Here is a 10,365-nt window from a genome sequence, read left to right on the forward strand (position 1 = left end):
ACACAGCTGAGAAAGCAGGGCAGCTTCATGGTACCTAGGTAGGTCAGGGAGATTGAGGCCTCCTTGTTGTCTAGAGCGTATCATACAGTTATAAGCTATTCTAGGAGCTTTGTGTTTCCATACATAAGACGTCATCAGTTTCCGCATTTGTTGTAACATTTTACGGGGTATTGCATATGGTATAGCACGGAACAGGTACATCAGTTTGGGCAGTAACATCATCTTGAATGCCGCTAGACGGCCTAACCAGGAGACCTCATGATTCATCCAAGCAGTGGTTAAAGTTGTCAACTGTATCAGCAGAGGGGCGTAATTAACAATGTGAACATTACTAATAGAGGAGGGGATAGAAATGCCTAGGTAGGATAGGGAGGAGCCCTTCCAAGAAAAAGGAAAACGTCCTTTCAGGGATTGAAGGATTGTAGGGGGAATGTTGATAGGTAGAGCTTCCGTTTTAGTTGTATTCAATTTGTAATAGGAAGCAGCACTATAGTTGTTTAAAATATTGTGGAGGGGAATCAACGAAGTCTCCGGGTCAGTCACAAACAATAAAACATCGTCTGCAAAGAGACACAATTTATGAGAAGTGTTAGAGGGCGAGGGGTTCTATAGCCAATACAAAGATTAGTGGGGAGAGAGGGCATCCCTATCTAGTGCCGTTAGATATCTGGAAAGGTGAGGAAAGGAAGCCGTTGCTAAAAATCCGGGCTGAGGGGCCAATGTAAAGAGCTTTGATGGAGCTAAGGATATCGCCTTGGAGTCCAAACCTGTATAACACCTGGTGCATATAGTCCCAATGGAGTCTATCGAATGATTTTCAGCATCTAGTGATAAGAGGAGAAGTGGTCGTTTATTATGTGAGGCCCATTCCACCAGGTCCAGAACCCTATGTGTATTGTCGGGAGCTTGACGTCCAGTAACGAAGCCCACCTGGTCAGGGTGTATTAACCGAGAAAGTAGTGGGTTCAGATGATTAGCTATTAATTTAGCATAAATTTTAATGTCCGTGTTAAGAAGTGCTATAGGTCTGTAGTTTTTACAGTCAGAGGGGTCCTTGCCCGGCTTCGGGATAGTCACAATTTGTGCCTCCACCATTTCGGCTGGAAAGGAGCCAGTTTTAGAAGCCTCTAGATATAGCTGTAAAAGGATTGGGGAAAGGACGCCTCTGAATTCAGAGTAAAAAAGAGTTAATAAAGCCATCTGGGCCCGGGGCCTTACCCTTAGGGAGTTGCCTAATTACAGACTGTATCTCCTCCAATGACCAAGGGGCGTTTAAGGACGCCAGACTACTTGCATCTAAGGTAGGAAGAGACAAACTATCTAGAAAATAAGTAATAATAGGGGTTGTGGGTTGAGGGGTGGAGGGATTTTCAGACAGGTTATACAATTTTGCATAGTATTTTGAGAACAGGTTGGCAATGTCGAGGGGATTAAGGCATTTGGAACCGGAGGGGGAGAGAAGACACTTAACCCTATTTCTGGCTTGTTGACCACGGAGTTTGCGAGCTAAAAGGCGAGAAGCTTTATTCCCGGCAGTATAGAACTTGTGACATAATCGAGTAAGGGCTAAGTGCATGCGGAGCATAAACAGTTTCTGGAGCTGCTGTTGGACCTCTTGCAGTTGTTTACGTAACAACCTTGTAGGGTGGGCCTGATTCTGAGATTCCAAGGATCGAAGGGAAGACTCCAAATCGATTTGTGATTTACGGGAGCGAGCTTTAAGTTGAGCACCTTTTTGGATAGAGGTGCCGCGAAATACCGCCTTCAGGGCACACCAATATGTAAAAACTGAAGTGTCCGAAGGCAAGTTGGTCTGAGTATATAGCGTAAGTGAATCCATAAGAGCCTTTAGAATCTCAGGATCATGGAGATGGTAGTCAGGAAAACGCCAAGGGTGTGTAGGGGGAAAATGTTTATCAGTACTCCAGGACCATAGGAGGAAAGCATGATCGGACCAAGTTATGGGGAGAATTTTAATTTTCTTAGTGGACTGGAGGATCCTTTTATCCAGAAGAATAAGATCTATTCTGTAGTAGCTATTATGGACAGAAGAGAAGAAAGTATAGTCCCTCTCATCTGGGGAAAAGGTGCGCCAGGCGTCATACAAGTCAAACTCAGCTAACAGTTTCTTAAAAGCAAGTGAGGGGCCCACATCATGGGGGGAAGAAGAGTGTCCCTGCGAGGAAGAGTGATCCAGTTTGGGGTCAAGGACAAGGTTAAAGTCACCCATCAATATTAGGGCGCCTTGACGGACCTTAGCAATTTCTTCAAAAATTTCTCTCAGAAAAGGGACCTGGCGAGAATTGGGAGCATATATAGAGACTAGGGTAACTGGCACTTTCTCAACAATGCCAGTAAGGATAAGGAAACACCCGTTTTTAACTTCAATTTTCCTATGTAGTACAAATGGGGTATTTACATGAAATAAAATAGCGACCCCATTCCGTTAGGATGGGCCATTAGCAGTATAGCATGTAGGGTACCTATGGTCTTTAAATACGGGGGGTGCAGAAGAGAAATGCATCTCCTGTAAGGCCACAATATTTGCTCTATGTTGATGAAAAGTGGAGAGAGCTACTCGACGTTTATGTGGGGAGTTAAGTCCCTTGACATATAGGGAAAAAATCTTAACCATTTATAGTCATACAGTTGTGTGAGCACCGTGGATATACCTGTTATGAAAAACAAAAGAAAAAAACATATCTTTAAGAAAGGGGAAAGAAAAAAAAGTGTGAAACAGAATCAAGTCAAACAGCCCAGTATATCGGGCCACAGTAGTTGCTGTGGGGGAAAAAAATGGCAAAATAGTTAACATGTGGGGCGTGGACTGTTCCAATACCCACCCAGAGACCTCATATATACAAACATTGTAAAACATAGAAAATACAATATTGGCAGTATATATCATATATGATTGAAAATAGAACTATCAGTACTGCCGAGGACAAGAAATAAAATAGAAACAGTATAAACAGTACAATATTAACATATAAGACATTTCTCAAAACCTATACGTGAAACTGACATCCTAGTTACTATAGCAAATAGGATGTAATAAAATAACAAGCACCATAGTCGCAATTCTTGTGATATAACCTAGACCTTGATTTATTGATAACTTTGGCCTAAGACCAATATATACTTGCGGCTAAGAAGACCAATGCATAGCGTCCCAGAGCGGAGCGACCAACAGAAACAGGAACAATAGGAATGTCTCGTCCGGAAGGGTCAAACATTGTTGGTGCTACAATAGGCTACAAGGTAGCAACCCAGTCCAGGAAAATGCATATGATTCAACCAATAAAATAACAAATGAGATTGTATAAATCCAGGAAATCTTCATCCAACTTGGGTCCATTCCGATTCAATGGAATTAAGAGACGCTGATGCAATAGAGACAGGGATTTTTCACTCTGATAACAACTTGGCACCGGCCTCCAAAGACGAAATGACGAACGTGGAGCCATCTTTCCGTAACAAGAGCTTCACCGGGAAACCCCAGCGACATTGAATATCATTATCACGAAGAGCCTTGGTGATAGGTTGGAAAGATCTACGTTTGTTGATGGTATGGATCGAGAGATCTGGGAATAGTTGGAGATTATTAAGGACCTCTGTGTCTTCTGCCAAAATTGCAGCTCTAAGGACATCTTCCTTAATATTGAAAAAATGAAGGTGTAGCAAAACATCTCGGGGGGAACTGCCAGGGGCTGTGCGGGGTTTAGGGAGAGCGATGGATGCAGTCAATAAACAGGTCGCAGACCTCAGCAGACGGTAATAATTTCTGGAAAAGGGTTAGGGCAAAGCCCTGGAGACCATCATTAAGCACAGATTCCGGGACCCCTCTTATCTTAATATTATTTCTCCTGGATCTGTCCTCTAAGTCAGCGAGTTTATCCTTAACCGCTGTTAATTCCATCAGGACAGAATTATGGGAGGTGAGAAGATCGTTATGGGAGGACACAAGTTATTGCATCTTTATTTCTAAATGGTTAGAGCGGTCACCCACATTCGCTACTTCAGCAGATAATTGTTTAACTGAGGTTTGGAAGTCAGAGGGGAGATCTGTCCGGAACGCTTGGAGCATCTGATGGAGCATACAGACTGTAAGCGGTGCATCAGTAGTGGGGGTCCAGATTGGTCATGAGACTGGATGGGGAAGCGGCCATGGAGGTGGACGCTACCAAGGTCTTCCCGGCAGATATAGCATCAGGAGTTTTTTGTGAAACAAATTTAATAGGGGGTGCAAGGGTAGAGAGTTTGCCTCATTTGGCAGACATAACGGTCTTCAGAGGTTGGAGGCACAGGTGTCAGAAAAATAGAGACTGCACGTTAGTTGGTTTTAGAGATGCTGGATTATGGTGTCATATAGGAAGGAGATGGATATGTATGTCGGCAAATAGGTATGGAGTGTTGTAGATCACATTAGGAGGATAGTAGTAGCAGAGGTTCAATCAGAAGAGCAGGAGCTGAAGAGGTCTCATGGAGGAGGTTAACATAGTATCACTAGAACAGCATGGTGAGGCAAGGAATCACAGCCTTTCAGAAAGGCAAGTGAAAAATAAACAGTCAATCACCAACCTGGGTGCAGGAGTAGAGAGGAGACATGAGAGGAGTACATTAACAGGAGCTGGCAGGGTCTCAGCAGGCAGCATCCAGGTACTGCAATGTGGGCTCCAAAATTTAGCCCCCGGCTTCTGGAGCTGCACTAGGCCGCAGATCTCTAGAACCCGCAGAATGGTGCCAGAGTGCAGGAATCAGGTCAGGGTGAGAGCGGGCACATGTTGGAGGTGAGAGGAGGCTCAGGGAGGCAGGAGGCAGTGTCTATTTGCCCTTTAGAGCACAAGGACCAGGAGCTCCAAAGAATTGCTGCTGTCCAGTAAACCAGTCAGGCCACGCCCCCAATTTTATTCCCTTTTAAGTGCCTTTTTTTCTAAATGCTATATATATATGTATATATAATATATAGATATAATATGTCATTGTTTTTCTATAGCTCCACCCCCAGTAGCTCCATCCACAGTTCCAGAACCTATATTTCCAGAAAAATAGCCCAGCCTGTATGTGACTGGCAGGTAGCGTTTCCAATGGGAAGCCACTACCAGTCACAGTGTAGCCAGTGCAGGGGCATATTTATAATGGGTACAGGGTGTGCAGTGCACACCCTGCACCCATATTGCACTTACCTCTCCGGAGTCCCACATCGGCACCGGTGTCAGCGCTGTAAAAACAGCAGGAAAATGGCCGACTCACCCATTTTCCCATCGTTTTGCACATGCACAGTACAGGGCACTGCGGCCATTTTCCCGGTGACTTGCTCATGTGCTATAGACTCTGGGCACACTCTAGTGCCCAGAGGCGCTCGGTACACTGCCCGCCTGAGAGGAGGGGGCCCGTGACAGAGTCTGCACACAGGCCCCCCTCCTCTACAAACGCCCCTGAGCCAGTGCACTCACAGACTTCAACTGGCTCATTGAGGTGGCAGATTTTACTGAGGGGCTGCCCTAGGTAAAATCTACCACTGGTATTATACATTTGATTCTGAGAAATGAAACAAAAAAGAAAAATCTTGGCAAGACAAAAAACATTAAAATATACACATACAAAATGATCCTTAAGGATGACTTCAATTAAATGTTTGGAGAAAAAAAGGTAATTTCCAAGTTGCAAATATGTGGGTGTACAAAACATTTTCTTTTGGGTAACAATAAGCTTTCCTACATTTCAGTTTTCACAATTGCTCTGCTTAACATTTGGCAGGATTGGTGATTTTGCTCAGCTGCAAATGTGAATTGTTGAGTAATAATATTACTTTATAGTCTAGGCTGCTATTCATTTAGGACCACCAACTCATATTATGCACTTCAAGCATTTGTCTTAAATTACTGTTCATTTTAATTTTATTTATGTCTTAAGTAAATAATGACATAGGCAGCTGCAGGACACAGAGATTCCTGTAGACATGTGTAACTTTCAAACATTTCAATGTTTTTAATATGTGGGTAATAAATAAAAATACAATCAGAAATGCTCTTTCCCATGTACAGTGAAACTGGAAGATAGAGAAGGCATACCACTGTATGTACAGGCTAAAGCCTGGATCCCCCAAAATCTGCTGTAAACTTGCGAAAAGTAAACTACAGGGTATTGCAAAAACAATGGCCCTCATTCAGAGCCACTCGCTAGCGGCAGTACGCTCGTTCCGAGCGATGTTCGCACATCTGCACATGCGTACGGTTTTTAGTACGCATGCGCGAACCAGTCAGTGCGGCCGAAAATCGTTGGTACGCAATATAGCGAGGGCCTGCTATTTTGAGTGACAGAATGAGGCGTATGTGGGTGGTAACAGGGGAAGGTGCTTGAAAACGGGGAGTGGAGATCCGAACGCAGGCGTGCTTAAAGGTCAAAACGGGCGTTTTAAGGGAGTGCATAATTAATACAGCAGCGTCATTGACCACGTCACTTGGTTTTTTTTACCTCAGAACTGCTCGCAAAATAGCTGTTGAAAACACCAACCACAAGAATAGCGAGCAGTTCATACGCTGTACGATGTACTCGATTAATCTAATAAATAGCGGACATGACGTATGGTGCGTGCGGCCAGGGGGCGTTTTTATAAAAAAAACGAGCGTATGTTTTGCTCGCTCGTTCAGACTTAGAGGTGGGAACAGACTGCAATTTGCGAACGGATCATTTGAATAGCCACCCCTTCTTTTTGAACGAACGACCACAAATAGCGAACGGCTCTGAATCAGGCCCAATGTCCTTCTGTGGGGGACGGATGTGCCTGCAGCCATGTGCCAACCAGGATATGCCCCAGAAAATAAGCCGCTCGACATGCCTCTGTTTCTTGCCACTCTCCGTGACCTACCGGGCTGCCCTAGCTCATTCAAGCCAGCCCATGTCCCGGGGTCTATCTTGCTGCCGAGCGCTGTGGCTGGCACAGTGGTGCAGCTAATGGCGGTGGTAAGGTAGTAGGGGCAGGAACATCGTACCGGCCCTTACCACCCTACTTTCACTACTGGCCATGCCCGCATTTAGTTATCAAAAGGCAGATGATTAAATGAAACATACTGTACCCACAGATATGAAACAAATTCATACATACTATAGAGGCTGTTTTGAAACACTTAACATACCAAAAATACATTGTGCTCATACAATACACGTCTACAGCATGTTGCAGTACACCCCGGTGTACTTGTTTGAAATTGGTTGCCTAACATAGTTTTGTGCTTTTTCTGTTCCTATCCATTTGACTCTAATGCTGGGTACACACTTAACGATGTGTGCCCAGCACAATGTAATCCGCAGCAGATGACACTAGCCGATGTCGGTAGGCAACAGGGGGGCCATACTGCCAATATCGCCCATCGGACCTGCATGCACGTCAGAAGGGTGAAGAGTCTGACGATGCGCTAGAGCGCGCATCGTCAGTGACATAGCTGTTACACACTCGCCGATGTGGACGATGTCATCCGGTCCGCCGGATCTGACAACATATCGTCTAGTGTGTACCAGGAAAAGGGAAAACCTTTCATCAGAAATAAAAACTCATCCAAAAATCTTCCATAGCTGTAACTGCTGAATCTTTACAAATGTTTTACCTGGATTGCAGAGGATAACTAATGATTCTACATGGCAGAGTTTTTTAGGGATCTGCACCATCCTCATCCACTGAATCCCAAGCAGAGCTACCTATTGTGATTGTTGGTTGAAAGGTTTGGACTTTGCAAATAAAGGCCCTGATTCAGAGCCGGACGCTCTGACCAGAGCGCTCGCTCTGAATCAGGGCCCACCTCCATAATTATGGAGCGTCCTCCTGGACGCTCGTATAGCTGTGGGTCACCACCCACAGCATATACGAGCGTGCAGGATGATGGTCGCGATGGTCTTGACCATCGCGACCATCGTCACTGCGAGCCGAAGCCTGCGGTTGAGTTTCTCAACCGCAAGGCCCGGAGTGATTTTGGCTCTATCAGAGCCAAAATCACTCCCACTGACATCACTAGTGATGTCAGTGGGGCCGGCTTCTGACGGTAGGCGTTCCCTTGGGAACGCCCCCGTCTGGGAGGCACGCCCCCGGCACGCCCACCAAAGGGGGCGTGCTGTCAATCAACATCGACAGCACGCCCCCTTTGATCAGACACAACGAGCGAAGGAAAGTCCTTCGCTCGTCGCGTCTCGCGCATGCGCACGACGGAGCTCCCTCCGTCGTGCGCATGCACAGTGCAGACCATCGACCCACTTGCGAGCGGACAGCCGCTCGCGAGTGGGTCTGAATCAGGCCCAAAGTGTGGTGATTAGTTATTTGAATGAATCGTTTCTACCTCAATCTCTAGAAAGAATTGGTACACTGCTTTTCCTGCCAAGTATGCATGCTTAAAATAACAGCATGAACATAGGCATGAAAGAGGAAGCTAGAGTTCTGGGAAATAATCAATGTACTCTTTCTGTCAATATGGATCTGAAACAAAACATGAGACATAAAAGCATAATTTTTTTTCATTTTTCTGATTCTAACAGCAGATAAAAATGTAGCAAGATTATTAATGCAACAGGCATATTAGTTACTCCATAATTTACTCCAGAATTAAGGGGAGCTCTACCATAATCCCGGGAGAGTAGATAACCTTTCCGCATCCTATCCAGTACACTTTTGCATTGAGGTAGATGGAGCTGTGTTAGGCATCAACAAGGCCCTGATTCTTGCTGAAAAATGATACAAATTCCAGTTGCCCATGGGACATCCTCCTCCAGGACCTCCCAGAGAGGAGTCCCACAAAGTCAGAATTGATTTAAGCATCTGAAAATATGCCAGCCTTCAGACCTCCCCTTGTTCTCAGCAATCCGCTTCTAAGCATTTAGCATTCAGGTGTGAGGACATTCTCTACAACCACCACCACTACCTTATATAAAAGCTGCTATTAATCATCATAGAGTTCGTAATTTAATTTGCAATCGGTTAGTTTTTGCGTGGCTGCCATCTGATATTCCTGGAATGGAATAAAACAATCTAAAATGCAGGATCACGCAGGAGGCATATTTATTAATAGATGTGTTCAGTTCCCATAATAAGGATTCCTTATCGCCACAATTCACGACAATAAGGAATCCTCATTCACCTAAATGTATTATTACTGAATCGCTGGGACAGGAACTCTGATAGGTTGTACAAAAAGAGCATGTTCTGGCACATGCAGAGTCACTCTGCGCTGTCTACTTTTCCATCCAGGCACTAGGATCCTGGACTGCCAGAGGAGCAACCGCAGACCCTGACCAAGGGAGAGATGCACTAAGCCTTGTAAAATGTGATTGTCACGCTCCAGACTATTAAAACCACTTTCTTACCACTCCAGTGCCTGTCCAGGCTAGCGCTGAGGTCCGCTTGCGCTGTGCATCACTCCAGGATAGCACAGAGATCCACTCACACTGCACATTGCTCCCGGCTGGCGCTGAGGTCTGTCTGTGCTGCTCCTGCCCCGTCATCTCAGTGTCCTGTCACTGAGCATGGAGATGGCTCTCTCCAGCCCCTTGCTGACAGTGTGTCTTCCCAGCATGATGGAACACAAGCTGCACGCAAGAGTTCCCGCATAAACAACAGTATGGGCCCAGCCATGTTGGACTGTCACCTGACACTCTTCCTCCAATCAGAGTGCTGCTCCCAAAACAGCTGATCGCAGCATCCAATCCCTGGGGATCCTCCCCTATAATTTCTATCACCTGGCTGGCCTCAGTTGCCAGTGCAACGTCGCTTCTTGCTGTTGTAGTTACAGCTCAGTGCTGAGCTCCCAAGTACTCTTTAATTGAATGGCCCCAGTCTGGTATATACAGTTCCTAGATCTGGTAAACAAGTCTGCTATACCATCTTGTACACCAGTCTGGTTTTTACCACTGAGATTTGTTCTTACAGCCACTATCTGTTCCAGACGATACCTCCAACCATCAGTCTCATCCGATGCTTCCAATATTGGACTCATATTAAGTTCTTCAATTCATTAACATCAGTCCCAACCGATCAAGTTAATCAATTCATTAATATCGGAAACATATCAATTAGGTTCTTCAATTCTTCAACACCGGTCTCAAACCAATCAAGTTCATCAGTTCATCAACATTGGATTCAAATCCATCAAGTTCTTCAAATCATCAACATCGGTCGCAAACCAATCCAGCTCTCAATCCAGCATCATCGGTCCCAATCTTATTCTGCTCAGTCATTCAGTATTATATATCCAGTTCCATTTCAACCTGCTGTTCAGTATAGACTTATCTATTTCTGTTCTCACCTTCAGGTCCATCATCCACTGCCGTATCTCTACCTCCTCACATCAATACACGAGGAGGTCCTGGCTCAAATCACCT

The 10,365-nt window shown here is 45.2% G+C and overlaps 1 protein-coding gene across 1 annotated transcript in view; it reads right to left on the minus strand.

Annotated features, from left to right (window-relative positions):
* Positions 1 to 9,410, minus strand: part of TASL (TLR adaptor interacting with endolysosomal SLC15A4) — a 29,194-nt gene extending 19,784 nt beyond the window's left edge. Inside the window, exon 1 of the mRNA XM_088454076.1 lies at positions 9,352 to 9,410. The gene's annotated coding sequence lies outside the window, so the exon portion shown is untranslated. The remainder of the gene's footprint in view (positions 1 to 9,351) is intronic.
* Between the last annotated feature and the right edge of the window lie 955 nt (positions 9,411 to 10,365).

Source organism: Taudactylus pleione, unplaced genomic scaffold (assembly GCF_031769625.1).
Source record: "Taudactylus pleione unplaced genomic scaffold, aTauple2 ptg000609l, whole genome shotgun sequence".
NCBI classification, from domain to species: Eukaryota; Metazoa; Chordata; class Amphibia; order Anura; family Myobatrachidae; genus Taudactylus; species Taudactylus pleione.